The sequence below is a fragment of the Protopterus annectens genome, chromosome 1.part1 (genome assembly GCF_019279795.1).
Source record: "Protopterus annectens isolate FY-2018-M chromosome 1.part1, PAN1.0, whole genome shotgun sequence".
In the NCBI taxonomy this organism is placed as follows: Eukaryota; Metazoa; Chordata; order Ceratodontiformes; family Protopteridae; genus Protopterus; species Protopterus annectens.
The window spans coordinates 342,884,342-342,907,035 of NC_056726.1; the positions used below are offsets into that span (position 1 = coordinate 342,884,342).

General features: G+C 38.9%; 1 protein-coding gene across 2 annotated transcripts in view; it reads left to right on the forward strand.

The window, feature by feature from the left end:
• The window catches only part of STARD6 (StAR related lipid transfer domain containing 6), a 466,390-nt gene that overhangs the window by 55,060 nt on the left and 388,636 nt on the right, over positions 1-22,694 (forward strand). The window lies entirely within an intron of this gene.

A 22,694-nucleotide genomic window follows, 5' to 3' on the forward strand; every position in this document is an offset into this window, starting at 1 on the left:
ATTAGTGCAATATTTGTTCATTTTTGTAGTCTATTAATTATTTCTCTATTTGCCTGTCTGATTTTATATATATATATATATATATATATATATATATATATATATATATATATATATATATATATCTGTATGTAGCTATATATATATATATATATATATATATATATATATATATATATATGTAGCTATATAATTTTGCAACATATGTAAGTTATATTTTGCCAGTCTGAAAGTTATCTGTGCAGTTTTCATATTACTGAATGAAGGATTTACCCTAATCTGCAGTAAACAGTACATAGATCCTGGTTTATGCTAGAATTACATTTTTTACCTGTAACTTTGCATTGTATTTTTTTTTTACATACAGTGCTTAAATATCATAGCTCCTTATTGTGCCAGCCTTTTGTTATGCTACTATAACTCTGTCCATATTATAAAAAACAGAAATTCCAGATTGCTAAAATAGTGTATGGCTTATAATATTAGCACCTTGACAAAAAGTTTCTCTGTCAACGTGATTACTTCTGTTAACTGTGTTGTGCCAGCCCACATTAATGCTTTTGTGGTCTGTCCACGATGAAAGCATATTACCATCCCACTTGTATTTTTTAATATACAAGCATAGTTTCTGACAGCAGATAAGGATCACATGCCCTGCCTCCCATTTGCCCAGTTCCTTACCTATTACATAAACAGTAGTACTTGCCTAATCAATAGCTTATTGTTTTCCTTGTCACACTCCAGGTGACTTTGCCTTATGGGTAAGGTAGTTCATTTTTTGTCCTTTGCTACCCCTGTTGGCTGAATGTGGGAAAAATAACCTGTTGTCTTAGATGGATTTGCATCTTGTACAACAGGTTGGGAATGGACAGCCAAAGTAAACCAAATCTTCCATATCTGCTGTCAAAAAAGCTGTTTGTCCTATGCATTCTTAAGTTCTGTTATGGTTTCTGTACATATCATTAGTGGCTTCAGTATGGTAGTCCCACAGAGCAGCAAGAACAAACAAATCATTCAGGCTTTTATTTTATTTCCATACTTGTACTCTGTGTAAGCATGCATGTTAAACATTTGTGTTCATTTTGCTACTATTAAGCCTGTGCTTTGTGTTGGCACTGTGAATTTTGCTGGATTACTATTTTATTTTTCTGTTTTAGCACATTTTTGTTAGATTCATTACAGCATTATGGACTTAATACTGTATAACGTGTGGAAACATTCTGGTTGGTCATGTAGTTTACTGGTATCATCTACAGCCAAGTTATTCTACAGACAACATTATTTCACTAGGACGTAATTTAGAAGGTGAACCCATGGTCACCCAAAGTGCAAAATTCTGTCAAATGTTCTGCTGACAGCCCTTCAACTGAAAGTTCTATCTCAGGTTCAGTTCCAGGCGTAGCTTGGAGTATAAATCTTTTTTAAATAGTGGTTTCAGAAACAGTAAAACAGGTTGTTTTTGATAATCCTACTACATGGAGAAATGTAATGTTTCTAGTAAATTCTTATAGTTATCATCGTCAAGGTGCTCAAGAACCATTTACTGTATGACTTTCACATAGTGTTGCTTAAAGATGAATATTATCTCTTGGTTGCAAAGCTGAAGTGGTGTTTGCTGGAAGAAAGATCGTTTTGATGTTTTTTAAGTTTCCAACTTATGATATCCAGTGAAGTTATCAAGTAGCCAAGCAATTTGATTCCCTTTAATCACATTTCCATAAACTGGAGTCATTCAGGAAAGTGTCTATAGTAATGTATTTTGTGTGTGTCTCTATACCATGGGGAAACAATGACTAACCCCCAAAATAAAGCTGAGTTGCTTTATAGCTAACTAACATTTCTTCTTGTTAGAGCCATCCACATCATCATCATCATCATCATCATCATCATATATCCCCTTTTCCAAGTTTTCTACATGGGGTCAAGTTGTTGAGTTAACTGTTACCATCTCTCTCGAATCAGTGCCACACACTGTCTTCTTTGACACTCATGCCTGACTGTCACAGGTCTTCCCTCACACAATCCATCCATCTGTTTGCTGAACACCCTCGTTTCCTCTTGCCTTATTCCTATCTGTTCCAAATCTTCTTCACCTGATTGTCTTCTGCTCTCCTGCACATATGCCTGAACCACTATAGGCTGTTCTCTTTGACCTCTTCAATTGGAGCTATGGGGGCTTCTGCACTGATGTCCCCGTTTCTTTGTCTGTCCCTTAGTGAGCATCATACCACCCATCTCGGACACTTCATCTCCATCACCTCTAGCTTCTTCAACTCCTCTGCTTTCACTGGCAGGTTTCTGTACCATGCAGTAGTACTGGTTTCACTACTGCATCGTGCACATTACTTTCAGCTTCTTTGCCATTCTTCTGTCATAGACTACCCCGACACTCTATGCCATTTGGCTCCATCCCTCCAAATTTTAGCTTTGACTTCATCATGCAGACTTGTTCAACTATTTTCCCTTCTGTATCACTTCTCACTTTATTTTGATTTTCCCCATTTGCTGCTATTACAACTATCTTATCTATACTCATTTTCATCCCATTTCCCTTCACTTTTGCATTCCAATCCCCTATCCTTGGTTGAAGTTCTTGTTCAGACTCTACCTGTAATGTTACGTTGTCTGCATACAGCGACTTTGTTGATCTGTTCCTTCATGTTTGCTAATGTAGTCCATTAACAGTATAAACAGCAGTTGGGCCTGAGCTGAACCCTAATGCGCACCCATTCTCACTAGGAACCCCTCTGTGAGCCATCCACATTGCAACACAGTAGCAAAGATATATGCTGCCTGTTTCTGTGCTTTATTTATTACCAGAAAGAGGATCAGACTTGAGAGAGATTTACCAAATCTAATATAAATGAAAAAAGGCCAGTCTTGTCACCCTGGAAAATCTACCTTCATAGATTTGTAACAAACCAGGGCACCCATTTTTGATGCAGTAGTCAGCTGCAGACATTGACACACTGTAGTGCTTACAAGTGCACACACATACACACTTTTTTTTTTTTTTTGTCCTTGACATACTCATGACTCAGTTGCTTGTAGGTGAATGCTTGATGGTGTATTTGAGTGCCACACTTGAATACACAAACTTAATCTCTAAATATACTTTCTCCAAGTTGTTGTGACCTCAGAGGCAGTTTGTTTAGAGATCAGGGTTGTTGGGGAAATGCTCCAATACTGGGGGGTACAGGTGAACACTCTTTCTTAAGTTGGTATCAATAATGCATAGAAGGAGTTTTGGACAATTGGTAGAAAGTTACTGGTATTCAAGAGAGTGGTACACAACTAAATAAAGTCAATCCATATATGTATATATATATATATATATATATATATATATGTATATATATATATATATGTTTGGTTATGTATTAAAATAAAATACGATCACTGGAGATAAACAGAAGCTAGAAGTTTATTTCCAATCTCAAATAAGGTCTTCTGCAAACAATTAAGCAACAGATAGTACAGATCTTTTCCAAATGTATATGTTTCAGATGTGTATTCCAGCAGTACTTACTCAACAAAACTTCTGAATTTGTGACCTGTCTGCACTGAATGCTAAAATTGCTACTTCGATCAATATCAAACCATCAAGTATTTTAGACCAGTTAATGGGAAACAGGAAGAGAGTACAAACCAGTATGGAGATGGGGAAAGGGGGATGAACAAGAATGTAAAATTTGGTAGATGAAGCACTCTGGTTGTGTATCTGAGTTGGTAGTAAAAGTTAAAACAAAAAATTAGTGGGGGACTGTAGCAGTTAGGAAAAATAGCTCTGATGTCAATAAGGGTCTAAAAGTCTAATGAAAATGTAATAAGGGTATAAGATTGAAAGGTTTGTTAGCTTGGTCCAAGAATAGGAGAATATGGTGTGGATATACACGATAATTGCAAGGGTTGTAACCACCCCTTACCTTATTTACTTATTTAATGCCTGGCTGTCTATTTTAAGTTCTGGATGTGGAAGTACCCCCCCCCCCCCCATTTTCTCATGTACCTGTTCCTGCTGCTTAGTCTTTTTGGAATTATTAGTAAAAGACCCGGGGAAAGGATCATGTGTGCTGCCAGAAATAAGGCAAAAGGCCAAGTTCAAGAAATTGGGTGCTAAAGAGAATGTTGTTGTGGTTGCTGGAGTCTGAACATGAAGAGGGAGTCAGTGGAACAGACAGGATTGATGAGATGTGATTGGATCAGTGGAAAAACTAAAACTAGAGGTACAAGGGGGTTTAGTGTTGTGATGGAGCAATAAAAGGGAAGCCAGGACAGATGGCACCATGATGTTGCTTTGTCCAAAAGGAGTCTAAAAGTATACAAGAGTACGTGTCTGGAGGCAAACGTGTGCTGCTGGGAAGAGAGGATTAGCAAATTCTAGGTATCTGGGTGGAGAATGAAGTTCAGCCTTTAGGTTAGTTAGGCTTGTGTGGTTGTGGACTGAAGGTTATGTCTTACCAGTGGAAATTCGGGCTGGTTATTGCATTGAAGAATCAGTAAAATGATCCCTGGTAACTGCAAAAATTGGTCTCTGAGAAGATGTGATTAAAGAGACAATGCCTGTGGGAAGGAATGGTGCCACTGGGTACCAGCTGAGAAAAACAGTGGGTGGAAAAGACAGGTGTCACAACTGCTGAGGTTAGTGAATGCTGCTTTTAAGATCAAAAGAGGGCTGTAAGAAACCAAGGGGAGGGGTAATACATTTGAACAGAAGGCTTGCTGCATAATAACAATAACAAATAAAAAAAAATGAAGGAGATACCCAGTAAAATGGATTACCATTTACACCCTACCAGAGGGGAATCAAGCTAAGTCAGCCAGTAATGGTGGATTTGACATCAGAGGTATCACCCAAGGTAAAGAGAGTGTGTCTGTAGGGGAAGGAAAGATGCCCTTGGAAAATATCAGAAAAGAAGGCTGGGAGGCAGGGCAAGTGTACTGTGGGAATAATTAAATGGTAAGACAGAGCAGCTGGAAGTATAAGGTTACCGTGCCTATAATTTTGAAATAGTTGAAACATACCAAGAATAAAGGGAAGTAGTTATATAGGGGCATGACACTGTCATGGAGGTAAGGCTTTAAAGAAGTTTGGATGGGTCTGAGTAAAGTTAATGAAGTCTGGAAAAAGGCGGACCCACCCTTTTGGCTTGCTATGCCAGTTTGGCCATAATCTGAGTATATGCCTTACCATCAGGAATCTAGGTGGATGGGCCAATGAAAAGGCAGTGAACTGATCTTAATATATATAAAAGGATTGCCTGTGAATGGCTAATGCTAATTGCTACAGGCTACAAGTGTGGGGAGGTGGTGACATAGTGTTGGGAACTGATTGAGTCAAAGGCTGAGTGGAAAAACAGGTGTCTTACTGTGTAATTAATTGATGTCAGTAACATGATCAAATAAGAACAATAGGAAAGCATGTCTGTGTATATGTGTGTGGGGACGATATGAATGGAATATATTCTGCACAGTGAAGATAAGAATGAGAGTAAAAAGCAGAAAATAAATGCAAAGTAGTAAATAATTAAGACATATAAAGGTAAATCACAACATACAGATAAAGGCTTATAAAGGGAATTCAAATGAAGAATAGTGGATTGGTGATCACTGGTATAACCTAAGATGTAGAAACAGTGCCTCCAGGAAAAGAGAGGATACTGCTGGGGAATGGTGGAACCAGAGGCTTGGTTAGGGAATGTATACTGCAGATGGAATGTTTTTTACTTGTGGATAAATAGATGCTTTTCTTATATCCAAGTATGTACTCTGCTAATTAGTGGGTTTGGAATGAAATAATGCAATGTAACTGAAGATAAGAATAAAAAGAACAAGGCAAGAATAGTATAACTCAAGTAGCTGAGGGATAGTCTAAGTAAATTTGGGAGAATGGTTATGGTGCAGCATCAGGTGTCAACTGAGAAGAAAGATGGAGGAAAGTGGGTTTCCCCAATTACAAATAGTAGATGCTGCTTAGGCTGGCTAAATAGCTGGGGTAACCTCGATATATTGGTTGTGAGTATATTAACCACTTAACTGAATAAAGATGCGGAGCTAACATTGAAAATATTCTGTTACTAAGGCTCTCCTATTGGAAAACTAAAGAAATATTAAAGGATATTTAACAAATACTGGAAAAGTATTCCAAAAATGCACTAGTCTTGCAAGCCTAGATTTTCAAAGGGCAGAAGGAGATCAAATAACTAAAAAAGCAAAGACAAAACATTCTCATATGAACTGGTAATGGAAAAAAAGGATAAGTTGTAACACAATTATTGTCTTGGCCTAAATTAAGCAGTGGGGTGACAACACCCACTTTGTTACTTGATAGTCATAAAGAAGTTGGCCAAAATAAGTTTTATGGATTCAAAAATATCCTGACCTTGTATTCCAAGCTGTCCTATGTAGTAAGAATAGATCAATTACTATAAATAAGTTAAACCAAGGTAAGATAGTAACTGGGGAAAACAGGAATAAAAGCAGTCAAACCAGACTTGTTAAATGGCAAACTTCACTGAATGTGCAATGTCAAAAGGAAACATTCAGGACAGTCCAGTAGAGTTAAAAAAACTAGTTGCTCAGCTCTAGAGAGGTCCATATCAAAACGTTTACCTCTTGGTGGGGAAACTTAGAAGTTAGCTAATATGTAGGATGCTGTGCCCATCAAAAAAAAAAAACAGTATATATATATATATATATATATATATATATATATATATATATATATATATATATATATATATATATATATATATATATAAATAACTTTATAAGCCAAGTTTGTGTCCTGGTTCATGAGAAAAGTTGTACTTTTCTGTTCTGGCATCTAGACCAGAGAAGATACCTTTAAAGATGGTATTAGTCTATATATAGTCAGGGCAAATTGTGACTTTTGCAGTGTGTGTTAGTTTAGACAGTTAGAATTGTTGGCCATTATGGTTGCAGTTCTGTCCCATTTTATAGTTGCAGTGTTTTTGTACATTTTTTCCATTATAATAATCCTTTAATGAAGATATGAGGATTGAGGGTAGAGAAGGTTCGTATGTCATGTATGATATGTCATTATAATGCCATGGTTTCTAGTAAAGAACTGAACACTTACTAGAACATGAAATTTGAAGTTGGGTGGATGTCCTGAGGCTGTGCAGTGCCGGAAGAGGAAGTTATAGTGGGGGTAGTAGTGGTTTATGATATACATATGCTGGTATATTCCTTTCGAAGGCACACACAGTATTTTCTCAACATAAAAGTGGTTGTTTGTAAAGCATCCAGACTATTTTTTCAACATAAAAATGGCTGCTTGTAGAACACCAGGCTATACAGACCACAAAGGTAATTTGGCATGACCTGGAGATCATGGGCCTTTAAGTTTTATAGTTCCTAGCACAAAATAATGTGTCCTTCTTGTTGAGGTATTTGCAATAATTACATCTTCCACATAGGAATGCACCTAGTGCCAAAAGTGGGTCTCTTTGAGGATTTGCTTGCTTCTGCTCCAGAGGAGTTTGATGTTTGCTGATTTTTTTGAAGGTGTATCTGGGACTGTATTCTAATGTTCCTACTGACATGGAGGAAGAAAGTTCTGACTACACCACAGGTGATCAAAATACTGGCTTTGGTGCCTGTAAGTGATGGCTAAAGAAGATGGGAGTGAGTAGCCTTTGCTGGCCATCCTGGTGAAAGGGTGGTGGCTCAGATTTATCACATGGGTGACACCTATCAGGAACACTACAAATTTACCTGGTGAAGTTCTGAGTCAGCCAAGCCTATGTTGCCATTGTTGATTCATATTATGCAACCTAGGTGAAACCGGCATGCAAAGCCATATTTCCTCTCTGGAGGCAGCGACTGCAAGATCAGACAGGGAAAAGTGTGTTCCCAAATGGAGAGGGTAGGCTTCCCCCAATGACTAGCAAGCTGGTCTGATCCCTAAAACCCAAGTCTCACTAGAGAATGGAAGGCTTATAAAGATTTCTGGTCAGGAACAAATGGGCCATAAAGCTCTCATCCAGTCTGAGAATACTGAGCTCCCATTTCACTGGAATAAATGGGCTAATTGAATGAAAGCAGAGGAGTTATCAGGCAATGGTACTGGTGGATGAAAAAAAAAAAGATCTGTTACCCGTAAGGATCTTATAGTTTTGTGAACTATTGTTTTTCATGCCATAGAAATTTACAGTATATTGAATGAGTGCTGCTCTATCGAATAATTCATTTCCAGTTCTTGATACCAAGATTCAAATTTCTCTTCTTGTACTTATTGAAGTTTGGGAGAAAAGGCATATACTAGAGCGTTGGGGTTATTGTGCCTGGTGTGTAGGATAAGCTGCATGACTTGTAACCACTATCTGTGAATTCTTCTTTGATTTGGTAGATGTTATGAATGAAGCAGTTTAATTGTGTTGTGAATCTGACACTTCTAAGGACCTGTGATTTAATAAGATTGTTTGAGGTTGTGTCATGGATGCACACTGAAGGCATGAAGAAAAGTGTTGATCACTGTGGATTTTTGGCAAAAATCTCTTTGAAGATGTGATTTTCTATGTGGAGATATAGACGCATGCATCCAGTAAAGCTACATTTTCTGCTTTGTTTTTCTGGCAAGCAGTGACTTTTGTTGAGGAAGTTGTGATTTATTTGATGAGCTATTGAAATAGCAGGCTGTTATGTGGGTCTCCTTTCCATATGATGGACATGAGTTCATTAGTTCATAATAAATAGAAATAGAAGGGAGATTGTCGCATGGAGTTCATCTCCATTGTTGTAAGCATAGCATTGGTGATACTTGGGGTCATAACTGCTCTTGTGGCCACTTCATTTGTTTATCTGTTTATAGAATGATTCTTCATATCTGCAAAATATTATTTTTGAGGACTAGATTCAGGAGAACGTTTAAAGGGTTTCCCCCTCATCTTGTTGCGTACAAATTACATGAGTTTAGATCTGCTGGTGTTCAACTCAACAGCGGACTCCCCTGATCTGATTTTTATGATCTCCACTGCAGATGTAGTTTCTAAGTAAGTGTGTTCTTTAAGAAAGGTGTTTGTTTGTTATAGGTTAGTTTGTGTTGGTGTGTATACCATGAGTTGTGTATATATATATATATATTATATATATATATATATATATATATATATATATATATATATATATAGGTTTTGGGGTATAAACTTTTCTACTGAAAAAATGATTGCATTTGATTTTTTCATAATATTGAATTGGCAGCTAGTCATAATGGGTGAGTTTGTTCTTTACTAAGTTGCTTTTACTTGAGTCTACTCAGAGTGGTCATAGTGGAAACCCTTTACCTGTCCACTTTACACAGAGGGATGAATGTTCTTTTGATGACCTCTTTGATTTTCTATGTGATATAGGAAAAATGTCAGTGTCTACAGAATTCAGTGTCAGTGGTGTTCAAGTGAAATGACCTGCCTGATGTGAAAACCCATGAAATGAAGTGAACGAAAAATCCAAAAATTAATCCGAAATCTAAATCTCAGCTTTCTCCTCATATTATTCAAGATATATAGCAATAGGTTCTGTGACAAAGACTTCAAAAGCCAAAAAGCCAGAACTGGGTTTCAAAGCAGTTTTGGCAGTTTTGGGAGAGAACAGAGAGACAGAAATTGGGGTTGAGAAGAATTGGCTCTGAAGAATTCAATTATGTCTAGGAGCAAGTTATTTTTTCTATCAGATAATCTAAGGTTGTCCTGATGTCAAACTTGAAAGACATAATCCTTTTTCATTCCGATCTGAAATTTATTATTGCCAAGTAATTTGAAAATGTTGTTGGTGTTCTCATCTTTTTTGTAGATTGAGTATTCTGCCTTATTTTTATGTCTCTGATCTTTTGATTTTATATTATATTCAGAGTAATGAAGGGGCCTTGCCTTGGGAGAGGGTAAAAAGCTTTTTTTTTTTTTTTTTTTGAGGAAATTTTTTTTTTTTTGTTCTTCTAGTTTTTTTTTCATAAGTGTGACCAATATATATGCCTGAACTGAAAAAATACTACTGGGTTTTGCCTGTTGATTTCTGTTTCTGTTCCTGTTCCTGTTTCTCAGTTGGCCTTTAGTCCAGACTTGTAAGTTTAATTTCCTAACAAAAAGTATGAATCTACAGATGGTTGCGACTTAACTAGCTCTGTTACAGGGAACAAATGTAAATGTGTGTGAAATCTTTCCCAAAAGCTTATGCTGCACAACAGGGAAAGGTCTGCTGGTGGAGTTGATTGTTTTGAGTTTCCTGTTTGGTGTACTGGGCCCTGTTTTTGAAGACTAATGCCCTTTCTTTAGCGCTGTATATTCTTATGATTTTCACTGTGGAGTGGATGATCCCACTTTCTCCATTTCTTGTTCTTTTATTGATGGCTCATAGAGGGTAAGTTTGAACTGGTACCAGAGATGATGTAAATGGTGGAGTCAGAACTTGTTTTGCAATCCCCTTGGGGTATTCATTGTCTGTGGTGGGTTCTTTGTCTGTGGTGACTGCTTCAGAGAGTCTGGTGCATTCAGTTTTTATTGAGATTGCACTTCAGTGCATGTTTTGCAGGTGTGTCAGTTGAACTTCAAGATAAAATGGTTGTTATCTATCTCATTTATTTATTTGACATTTGTTTACCGGGGTGGTCTACAGAACCCATTTTCAGCAGAGGCCCGGAGAGAAAAGCTCCACATACAGTACAATAAAAAATGAGTAAAATCCAATACATTAGAAATACTATACAAAATAAGTTGAAAGAACAAACTATGTTACAAGATGTTACAATATATACTACACATCTAGACAATTATATAGTGTTAAAAACATTATAGACAATAATAGTCACTCTCACTATACATGCTGTAGTGTCCAAAAATAGTACGTAGGCAGAGCAATGTGTGACATTGACTGCTATAGTACATGCAAAAATAAATAGAATGTTAGTTTCCATTAGGAAAACAATAGCCATAAAGTTAGTGATGCAGAAAGATAGTGAGAGAGTTAAAAAGAATAGAAGCAATACAGCCTGAGCAGTAGCTTAACGATCTTCTTCTTCTTATAGGTTCATACTAGGCTATCTGCCCTAGGGCATTTGTAAGCCTAGCCAGAGTGTGTTTGGTTTTCGCCACCCATTTTAAATGTTTTACTATGCCCTTTTTCGAGGTTAGTTTACTGTGCCTCTGTTTAGCAGTGACACAGAAGTGATACCCAGGGTAAACCTACGATCTCCCATCCACTCATCAAGATTTCTTTTGAAGAGAGTCAGTGAGGGACTCTGCTTAACTTGGACTGGGATTCTATTCCAGAGTGAAGGGAGCCTCTGGGTTATGAATCTGTCCCTCCAACATGTCCTATTTATTTCAGTGCTGAGGTTCAAGACCCTTGAATGCGTAGCTCGATGGGATTTGGATTTTCTGAGGTGCAGCATGTTCATTAATTCCGGGTTGGACATGGCTTTATACATCAGGCACAGATTGCCTCTAAGCAGGTGGTATGCAACCGAGTAGAGCTGGAGTTTCTTTAACTGGGCAGCATATGGCATCTGTTTGAGCCCTTTGATCCTCTTGGTGAGGTACTTTTGGGGTCTTTCCAGTTGCTGCAGGTGTCGGGTAAGGTACATCCCGAAAGGGGAATTGTATTCAATTATGGGCCTGATGAGGGATGAGTAAAGAGGCACAATGACCTCCCTTGATCTAGATGTGAATCCCTTCATGATTAGGTGGGCTATATAGAAGGTTTTTCTAACCACTTTGGCCACGTGGTTGTCAAATGAGAGATTGCTATCAACTTGGGTCCCCAGGTCGCTAATTACTTCTTCCAGTTTAATGGATTACCACCTATGTGGTAATTTGTGGGCACTTTGTTTTTGCCAAAGGGGATGACTATACACTTTTGGCATTTAGCTTGAGGCCATGGCTCTGGCACCAGTTATCTGTTTCTATGAGACCCTTTTGGAGGATGCTTGTGTCAGCTGGAGAGTCGATTATGGTGCCCAGTTTGCAGTCATCTGCGAACTTGGTCAGCCACAGTCCTCTCATGTTGGCCTGTACCTCTGAGAAATATATGCTGAACAAGAGAGGTCCCAGGACTGAGCCTTGTGGGATGCCACTTGTAACTGGTTTGGAGTCTGACATGGCTCCAGCAATTCTGACCATGTGGGTTCTGTCCTTGAGCCAGTTTGCAACCCATCTAGTGACATAGGGGTTTATATTTAAGCTGGATAGCTTATCTATGATGCCAGTGGGGTATTGTATTGAAGGCTTTTGCGAGGTCCAGGTAGGCTGTGTGGACCACCTTCCCCTCGTCAATGGCCTTGGTGACTGTTTCAAAGAAATCAACCAAGTTTAAGAGGCAGGATCTGCCCTTAACAAAGGTGAACTGGGTAGGATCCAGTGTCTGTAGGTCCCCAATATCTTTATTTATGAGTTCAATGATGATCCTCTCCATAGCTTTGCAGACCAAGCTAGTCAGGCTTATGGGGCGATAGTTTCCAGGATCCGTTGAGGCACCACCTTTGTGGAGAGGGACAACTGTTGCTGTACGCCATTCTTTGGGTACATATCCTGTAGTAAGGCTGAGATTGAACAGTAGCTTTATGTTGGGGTTCAGCTCTTCTTGGAGTTCATGTAAGATGCAGCCCGGGACACCGTCTGGTCCCATTGATGCTGTGTTTTTTGCTTTGGAGAGGGCGGCTCTCACCTGAGCATCTGAGATGTCAGGGGGGCAGCACTCTGCTGGGATAGATAATTGCTCTTTTGGGGGGGAGGGGGAGGAGAAGTTTGCACTGAACCTGTCAGCCAGGATGTTGGCAATGTCTGTGGGTTCAGTGTATTTTTTGTCATTTTGGACTAACTCTGAGCATATCTGGGAGTTTCCACCCAGGTTCCTAACATAACTAAAGAAAGCTTTGTGATTATCTTTAGTGTCTTGTGCAATTTTTCTCTCGAAGCTGGCCTTAGATGATTTTATGAGTGCCCGTAGTTTTTTGCTAATACTGATCAGAGATGCCTTCCTTCTTAGGGATTTTGCTCTATCATGCAGTAGCTTCCTCCTTCTATTGTATAGTTTGTTTATGGCTGGGGTCCACCAGACAGGACGCCTGCCTTTGGGGGATTGGGTCTTGGTTTTATTTGGGATTGCATGATCCATGCATTCCTGAAGGTGTTCATAGAATGCGTTTATAAAGGATTCTGCAGTCTGGGCCGTATTTTCCACAGGCCCGGGGGCTTTGAAGGATTCCACCTCGGTTTTGAGGAGTGTAAAGTTTGCTTTAGAGAAGTTTTTCACTGTGGTTTTCTGGGCAGGGGGTGGGGTCGGGATGTGGATATCCAGTGAGATTAATTTATGGTCTGATTTCTTTCGGCTTTTCCCGATTAGGGGTCACCACAGCAGATCACCTGTCCGCTCATGATTGTCAGTGAAGTTTTACAGTGTCAAGTTGACAGCCCGGCGCCCAACCTTCCACAGAAGGCACACACACATACACACTCACACCTAGGACCAATTTAGAGTGTCCAATCCACCTACAGCATGTCTTTGGGATGTGGGAGGAAACCGGAGCACCCGGAGGAAACTTTGAAGGACTGAAATGTGACAGAAGAGGCGTTTGAGGCTAGTGTGGAAGAAGAGGAAGTGCTGAGCATCAGGCAGGCTTTATGCAGGAGCAGAGCCATGTCTTTTTGATGATTATAAGAGGCTTTGAAATGGGTTAGGCCAGGCATAGACCTGGTAGCTAGAGGTAGTGAATTCCAAAGTATAGAGACAGAGTATGAATACAGAGAGTGACCTGGTTTTCTTGTGGGTTTTGAGATAGCTAAGAAATTTTTGTCTTTTGATTGTAGGGATCGATTTGGTGTGTAAGGTGTGACTAGATTGGTTAGTGCAGGGCAGTACTTTGAAAATAAGTTTTTGCAAGGTGGATAGCAGAATAAAGGCAAGTTGATTGGGGAATTCAAGCCAGTTTAATTCTAGGAGTGGTTTACAGTGGTGTGTGTGATATTTAGAGTTTGTGGCAAACTTTGCAACTTTGTTGTAGCACTGTTCCATCTTGTTTATGGTAGCAGTTCGTAAGTTAGTTAGGCTAGGGGCACGATAAAGAAGGGAGGGAAGTTTTGGTTGCTGCAGTAAATAAATGTTTGTTTCTATATAAGAGTCCCAGTTTTTGATGAGTTTTCTTTATATTTTGCTGTATATGGGGGTCAAATGAAAGTTCATTGTCAATGATAACTCCTACAAGTTTAGTTTCCTGCACTATTTCTATGACAGTGCTGTCAGATGCAAGGATATTAAAATGATCAGTGACAGAGGAGGTATTCTTGGGATGAAAGAGTATTAGTTTTGTCTTCTTTGGATTAAGAAAGAGTTGGGCATTTCTTAGACAGGATTCGACTGCAGTAAAGGACTGTTGAGTTTTTGAAAGTAGTTCTGGTAGTGATTGAGCAGTACAGATTATGGTGGAATCATCAGAATATTGAATGAGGGTCCCAGGGTGAGAGGCAGTGTGAAGGTTGTTTGTGAAAATGTTGAAAAGTAGGGGTCCTAGGATGGAACCTTGAGGGACTCCAGTAGGGTTGTAGAGAAAGGGTGAGAGTTCATTGGACCATTTCACTGCTTGTTTACAATCCTTGAGGTAGTTCTGAAACCATTTTACTGTGTTATGTGAGAAGCCTAAGTTAGGCAGTGTGTTTAATAGTAAGGGGTGAGACACTGTGTCAAAGGCCTTTTAGAGATCAAGGAATACTGAAGCTGTATAGTATCCTGCATCTCTGGCCTTGTTTACGGTGCCTGTAAAAGATAATAGGGCTGTAGCTGTGCTGTGGCTAGGTCAGAAGCCATGTTGGGTTTTGGATAAAAGATTGTTTTGCAATAGATATTGCATTACCTGCTGATGGATACCCGTCTCGAGAATTTTGGATATGGGTAACAAGATGGATATAGGACGGAAATTGGATAGATCAAAAGAGTTGCCTCCTTTGTGGATGGGGGTGATGTGAGATTGTTTCCATATGGTAGGTACTTCTGATTCAGATAAAGACCTATTTATAAGGATACTGATTGGGTAGGCGACTGAGTTAGCAGCCAGTTTCAGGTAGTATGGGGGGAGATTATCAGCTGAGGTAGAGCAGGGTTTTAGTTTATATAGCAGTTTCTTAATGGTGTCAGTAGGTATGGGCTGAAGTGAGAATGGGGTTTGTATGACATTTTGTTGAGTGGGGGGTTAGTAATGACAGGGTTAGAAGTAGTTGATGGGCAGGGGTTGTTGCCTGAATAGGTTGAAGGGTGGGGAGGTCCAGCATTAGGGGTGTTAGTAGGTCTGATATTGATTTTATGAAGTGCTTGTTAAAGTTTTCAGCTATTTGTGATGGATGGGTGTCAGTTGATAGGGTGTGGCCTCTACTTGTTCCAGGGTTAAGTAGATAAGATATGGAGTGCGAAAATTTATTGGGTTGATTTTATGTTGGAGTTGAAGCTGGCAATAATATGATTTCTTATCTCTGCTGATTAGTTTTGTCACTTTATGTAGTGTTTTGAAATTAACATGAGTTTGTTCATTTTTTTTTCTGCTTCCAGGTTATCCAGGCTAGGTCCCTCTGCTTCATCAGGTGTTTACATTCCTTAGAGAGCCATGGAGCTGAGTTCTTTTGGATTTTTTTCATATGAATGGGAGCTAGGGTATTAAGTATGTGAAGGAAGGTATTATTAATGTACAGTACAGCATCATTAAGGGATAGTTGTTTAAGGGGTGTCCAGTCTATTTCATGTAGGAGATTGTTGAATTTATGTTGACAAAAATTAGTTGAGTTCCTAACTGATTTTACAGTGTGTATCTTGTAACTGAGACTATCCCAGAGGCACTCCTATTCTTGTCTTTTTTAGTATTTTCTGAAATACATCAGTGTCTGTCCAGTCTGGTATGTTTGTAATTTATTGATCACAATGTTTTGAATCTTCCAGGCTGGTCTGTTTGTATTATACAGGACTCAGTGTTTGGATCTAAATTCATGTATTAGTTAAACCACATTTTGTTTTTGTTTTCCATCAGGAAGGCTGTAATTTTAGAATATTCAGTTTTGCTTCCATAGCTTTGCTTTAGCTAAGTAATTACTTGAATTCCTATATGTTCCCAAGTGTAAATATTCATCATATTGATCACTGCTGCAGTAGCCTTAGCTATGGGTTGTATCCTGCCAAGCATATAATGGCCAGACAGCTTCCAAAGCTGAGGGCACCTTCCATGCACCCAAACTGTCAAGCAGCTCGAGCAAAAGACAGTTTTGAGTGTGAAGCCCTTCAGACCTTTACTGGCCTCCAAAGATTATGCTCCTCTGAGGCTTTTAAACCTTTGCCGGGCAGATAAGTTCCCTTTGGGGTAAAATGTATTGATGGGGGTTTTTTTATTGTACCGCGGTGGGTGCTGCGGTAGCATTGTCGCCTCACAGTAAGACTTTGTCCTGTTCGATTCTCAGCTAGTGCATCTTCTGTGTGGAGACATACATGAATGGGCGTACCTTCGTTGAAGGTTGTGCGTCAGGGCCGGCAATTCGGCACATAAAAATCTACTGTCAGTCATTATCAGACCTGAGTTTCCGCTGTGGCGACCTCTAACCAGGAAAAGCCAAAAGACACAACATTGACATTTTTATTATTTTCCTCTTCAGAAAAGCTATTTTACATTTTTGTTTTTTAAAGGACTGTCTTAAGACTGTAATGTTATTTTAAACAGAACACTCATTTTTTTTCTGCCAGTTTAAAAATAGTGTTAACTAACTGAAAACATATTTTCTGTAAAGAAATTGTGTTTATTTTTCCATGGTGAGGCTGGTATAGTGTTTGAAAGTGCTTTTTACTGTGTGCTGGCAAACTTTGTGGACTGGTAGTTTTACTGGGATTTGCTGCTTGTCTTCTCTAGGAAAGAGGCGCCATTTTCAGCCTGACCATGGAACAGATTACTGGTCCCATGGTTGGTCCTTCTTCCAGCCACAAAGAGAAAAGGTTAAGCAAACAGCCTTTGGCACCACAGCAGGATAGCAATTTGCCTCAGCCCCAGGTGTGTGACTGTTGTGGCCATTTGTTGTACCTCAGATCACTCATCTTTTACCTTGGATCCCTCTGGTGTAGCACCTACAACCACTACGGGCCAGGGGTTGGCCACATCCTCTGCAGATGTTCGAGTTCCATCAGTGGCCAAGGGACAGCCACTCTTGTTGGTCCTGGGAGAGGAAACAGAGATGGTTTAAATGATGTGCCACAATGCTGTGTCCATTCCTGGGGAGGCAGCTGCTGACATTTAGTAACTTGGTCGGCCCATTTTTCTTGTCAAAAAGAAACAGAAACCAAGCTTATATCTAGTCCTTCTGAAATATCTTTAGACAGGAGTAGTTTACTGGGTCTGACTCGGGTTAATTCAGGCTATTGATTTTTCTTGTCAAGTGGTTTCTGGTATGCCTCTTTTCTTGAAGCGATTCAAGATTCTGAATCTGAACAGGAAGATGCAGGGACAGAGTCCGTTTTTTTCCTCAGCTTTCAGATTCATTCTCAAAGGAGAGCTCAGTTTCTGATTCTCCCTTTGGGGGTTTTCTTTTTCTCTGATACTATTGCTAGAATGTGCCAGTAACTTTCAGTGGGAGAACACAGGTTTCTCAATCCATCAAAAAATACTATTGAGTTGTTACAGAAGGATTTTCTAGAACCTACACCCATTCCTCCTGTTCTGTCAGCTTTAGAGGATGTGTATGTTACTGACTGCATTTCCCTGTTAGTCAACCAGCTGCTGCTAAAAAGGCAGATAGGATGTTTAAAATTCCTCAGTATTTTAATTTTTTATACACAATTCCCAAGCCTGACAGAACAGCTATACCCTTAGTTGATACCACTGCTGCTAATCGCTTAGTTAATTCTAAACCTACTCTTTCTGATAAAGACTGGAAAATTATTGATAAGTATGGGAAAGAAGTGTATACTTCAGCAACTTTGGTTTTCAGAATTTTGAATTATCAGGTTCATATGTTAAAGTTTGTTCTGACAAGTTGTGAAAGTATGAGCAATGTTTTATCTGCAGTTTATTCTTGTGAGGAAACATCTGCATTAAATAACTTTTTTTCTTTTGCACAGGTCATTGTTCACTATTTGCAGTGTATATATGACTCTGTTAATACTTCTTCTAGTATTCTGATACTGTTTTAAGGAGGTTTGCATGGCTGCATTCTCAGAACCTTCCACATGATGTTAAAAATGAGATTTTAAATTCTCTCTTGGATAGAGATTTAGTGTTTGACTGCTCTGCTGCAGAGGTGATTAAGATGTGTGATGGGGATTTTTGGCAGAAAACAGAATAAACAGTCTCAACAAAATTCAGATAAACAGACGTTTAAGAAGCAATAACGACAAGAGTTCCAAAAAGAAGTTTCTAACCTCTCAGAATCAAAGATAGTCCATTATGGCTAAATGACTGTTCAAGTAACCATGTGACCCACTCCCACCCTGGCCTCCCTTTTCTTCCAGAAAGTCTTAATCTCCATTTTTCTGTTTAGCAACAGATTGCTACAGAAAAATGGGTTCTGAATTTCATTCATCAAAGTTACCGATGGCAGTGGCAGGAAATTCTTCCTTTCCAGGTGGTCATTCCTCATCCTCCAGATCAGACTCTTTTTGTTTCCACCTGTTCTTCATCACATGTTGTAACAAGGAATGATAGATCCAGTTCCTCCTTCTCAAGTGGGGAAGGATTTTTATTCAAGGATGTTTCTAGTGCCAAAGAAAGAAAATTTTTGGAGACCTGTTCTATATCTTTCTTTATTTCCTAAACCTGTTTGTTATAGTGCCCTAATTCAGAATTATGTCATTTCACAACCTGTTTACCTCTTCATCCTCTTTCAAGTTTCCTGGTAACACTAGGCTTATAAGATGCTTAGCATCACCTCACTATTGATTCCGACTCCAGACGTTTCTTAAGGGTTTTCTTTGTCTGGATCACATTATCAGTACTCTACCTTAACCTTTGGACTATCCACCAAGGCTGTTCACAAAGTGTCTAGCTCCAGAACATTGCAGGGTACAGGGTATCTATATTTTTCCATATTTAGATGACTTGCTTATCTTTGCAGAGTTTTTTTCAAAGTGCCAGCAATCTCTTTCTTGGGTTTGTGTTCCTGGTATGTCAGCTGGAGACCTTGGTTCAAGGAGCTTTTCTTTCACAGAAAAAAAAATAGATCATTGTTTAGATCTATTTCTAAGGTGTTCCACTCAGACTTTGGTCACTGTGAGGGAATACCTCATGACTTTGGGTCTCATGGCATCTGTGATTCTCATGATACCCCTCGCACAACTCTACATGAAAAAGATACAGTGGTATCTGAAATCTCTTTGGCTCCAGCATCAACACCCTTTATCTTTTCAAATCTCACTGCTGAGGTTTGTCAGAAGTGAAATCTTTTGGTGGAGACAACAGATATTCTTAACTCCAGATATCCCCTTCTCCCTCCGTTCTCCAAAGCAGTCAGTCACCACAAATCCCTTAGACTTTGCTTAGGGAGCAGTTTCAGGAGGAATAAAAGTACAGGGGTGTGGGACACCAAGAAAAGATGCAAGCACATCAAGAAGATGCTTGCCCTGATCAAGGCACTCAACTCTCTAAAAAATCTTTGGCCCCCAGGACTTCTTCAAAGGGGTTTCGGACAATATCATAGTCATGTGGTACATCAGCAAGCAAAAAAGAACCAGGTCATACCCCATTTGCAGACTAGCTATGTTAGCTTGGCTTGAGATATAATGTCACAGCATAATCTCACTCTACAGGCATCCTATATTTCATCAGAGCATAGTTGTATGGCAGACAAGCTGAGCAGGACCAGGGCATACCCTCACAAATGGAAATTAGATCAAGGGGTTTTCCATTATTTCATCCATCTGTGGGGAGTTCCTCAACTAGACCTTTTTGCCTCCTCTTTGAACAATCAACTGGCAAGATTCTGTTCCAGGATTCTATGCAAGAAGACCTAGAAAAGAGATGCCTTTTCTTTTCTTCAGACAGGAATTTTCCTGTATGCTTTTCCACCCTTTCCACTAATATCCGTGGTGCTTTTGAAGATTCAGAAGGAATCCCCCAAGATCATTGTGATGACTCCCTCCTGACTTAGGCAACTGTTGTTCTCCCTTCTTTCGGAAATGTCCAGGGGCAATTACCACAAGCTTCTTTACAGACTGCGTCTACTCACACAAGAACAGGGGTGTTTGATGCACTCCAACATTAGTCATTTTCAATTGACTGCCTGGTTAGTAAGGTGTTAATTCTTTGTAGACACCTGCTTACTGAGGATGTGCAGCAGATACAAATGGAGACAAGAAAGCCTGCTACTAGAAAATAATTTATTAGCAAATGTAAAAAGTTTTGTAGTTGGTACCAACAACATAACCAGCACCCATTCAGAATCTATTTGTTCTCTGGTTCTACAATATTTGATTTAGTTACTATCCTATGGCCTTTATGGCCATTCTTATTTGTCTACCAAGGTTCATTTATCGACCATTTCAGCACGTCTGCCAGTAGATCCTTCTCTTTCAAGACAGCTTCATGTCAAAATGTTCTTGCAATGTATTTTATATAAGAGGCCACCAAGTAAACTGATGGCCCCTCCTTGGGATCCTAATTTTGTGTTAGAGAAGCTAACACTTTTGAACCAGCAAATCTGTCCGACTTGAGGTTCTTAACATGGAAAACAGTTTTACTGATTGTACTGACCTCTGCAAGAAGAGTATCTGATTTGCAAGCTCTGAGTCAGCCCTACCTAATCTTCCAGAGGGACAGGGTTTCTTTAAGAACTAATCCTTCTTTTGTGCTTAAAGTGGTATCCAAGTTTACGTTAAACCAAACCATTAATCAATCGGTTTTCTTTACTGAGTCTTAAAGCAATTTATTTATAACGAATTATTTAGACAAACCAAAGGTGTTGCAATGGGGGCGGCTTGTGCCCCCATTTTTGCTAATTTGGTAATGCTGGATTGGGAAGAGAACACTATATTTAAAAGTACATACTATGAAAAAAACATCAAATATTATTCATGTTTTTTGGATGATATCTACATTTTATGGGATGGAGATTTAATTACTTTTAACAACTTTATAACATTTTTAAATGATAGCAAATTTTTGAAATTCACTTTTACATGCAATAGTGAAGGTGTTGCATATTTGGACACCTTGGTTACTATTACTGATGTGGGCTTTAAGTCTAGAATACATAGAATAGAGACTTTTAGCAATTCATATTTGGAATATACTAGCTATCACCCTAATAAAATGAAGTATAGTATTTATAAGGGACAATGTATAAGAGCAGTGAGGATGACCTCTGAATATACAGATATGTTAAGTGAATTAGAATACATTACTGATTTGTTTAAGGAAAGAGGTTATAATCATAAAATGATGGGTGATGTAAAAGAATATGTGGTAAAGGAATGGGGGAAGAGATTTGTCCCATTGTTAGGATCCATTAGAAGTTGTAAAGAAATGGGTTTTGATTTAGTTAATAGGAATAGTTCTGAAGCTTTCTCTAGGGCCTGTGTCATTGAATATGGACCATACTCCAGGAAAATTAAAGATATATTAACTGGTAATTGGACCCGTGGTGGTGGTGCTGCGGTAGCGTTGTCGCCTCACAGTATGACGCTGTCCGGTTCGATTCTCCGCTAGAGCGTCTTCTGCGTGGAGACATGCGTGAATGGGCGTACCTTCGTTGAAGGTTGTGCGTCAGGCCTGGCAAGCCAGTACGTAAAAATCAACTGTCAATCATTAACGGACCGGAGTTCTGCTGTGGTGACCCCTAACCGGGAAAAGCCGAAAGACACAAACAAACATTAACTGGTAATTGGAATGTTTCGATGGTTGATCAGGAATACATAGATATTTTGGGTTCTAGACCCAATTTTGTATATAAGATGGGGAGAAACCTCAAAGGCTTAATGGAAAGGGGATTGAGTGAGGTTCAGTCTGTACACAGAACTAAGTTTACTACAAAATGTGGTAACTGTAATCAATGCCATGCTATTAATGAAGCACATGGTATAGTATTGAACAACATTAATAAGACAAGGCTTAGGTTTGAACAGGGTAATTGTAATTCGAAGTACATTATATATCTGGCAAAATGTGTAGCATGTTCAGGTTTCTATATAGGAAAAACTGAGAGTTTTTTTATAAAAAGGATATATGCACACCTTTATAGCATAAAGACAAAGGATAAAAATAACGCACTTTATAGACACGTAGAAAGACATGGATCGGAGCATATACTTACATTTTCAATTTTACAGAATGTTGCGATGGATTCTAGGGGTGGCGAACTAAGTGGCAAGTTGTCATACAAAGAAGTGTGGTGGCAATTATTAACAGATGCAGTTACATCACCAGGTCTGAATGACCATATTGCTATTAAGCCACTTCTTTGTAATCAATAGGCTTGCACATAAAGCTATTTCAGGTTCACACACTATGGAACAAAAGTATGTATTTTAAATATTTTAAATATTTTTAGGTAGTTAAATATTTTATTTTATTTTCATTTATATGACATTAAGAGGGCATAGAGGGAAATTGATGTGTCACAGTTTTTACATTTTGAATTTTATGTGTTTAGATTAATGACACTTTTGATATTGTATATTTTGCTATTAGGGTGCTGTAACTTTAAGAATTTGGCACCAATTAAGTTATTTAA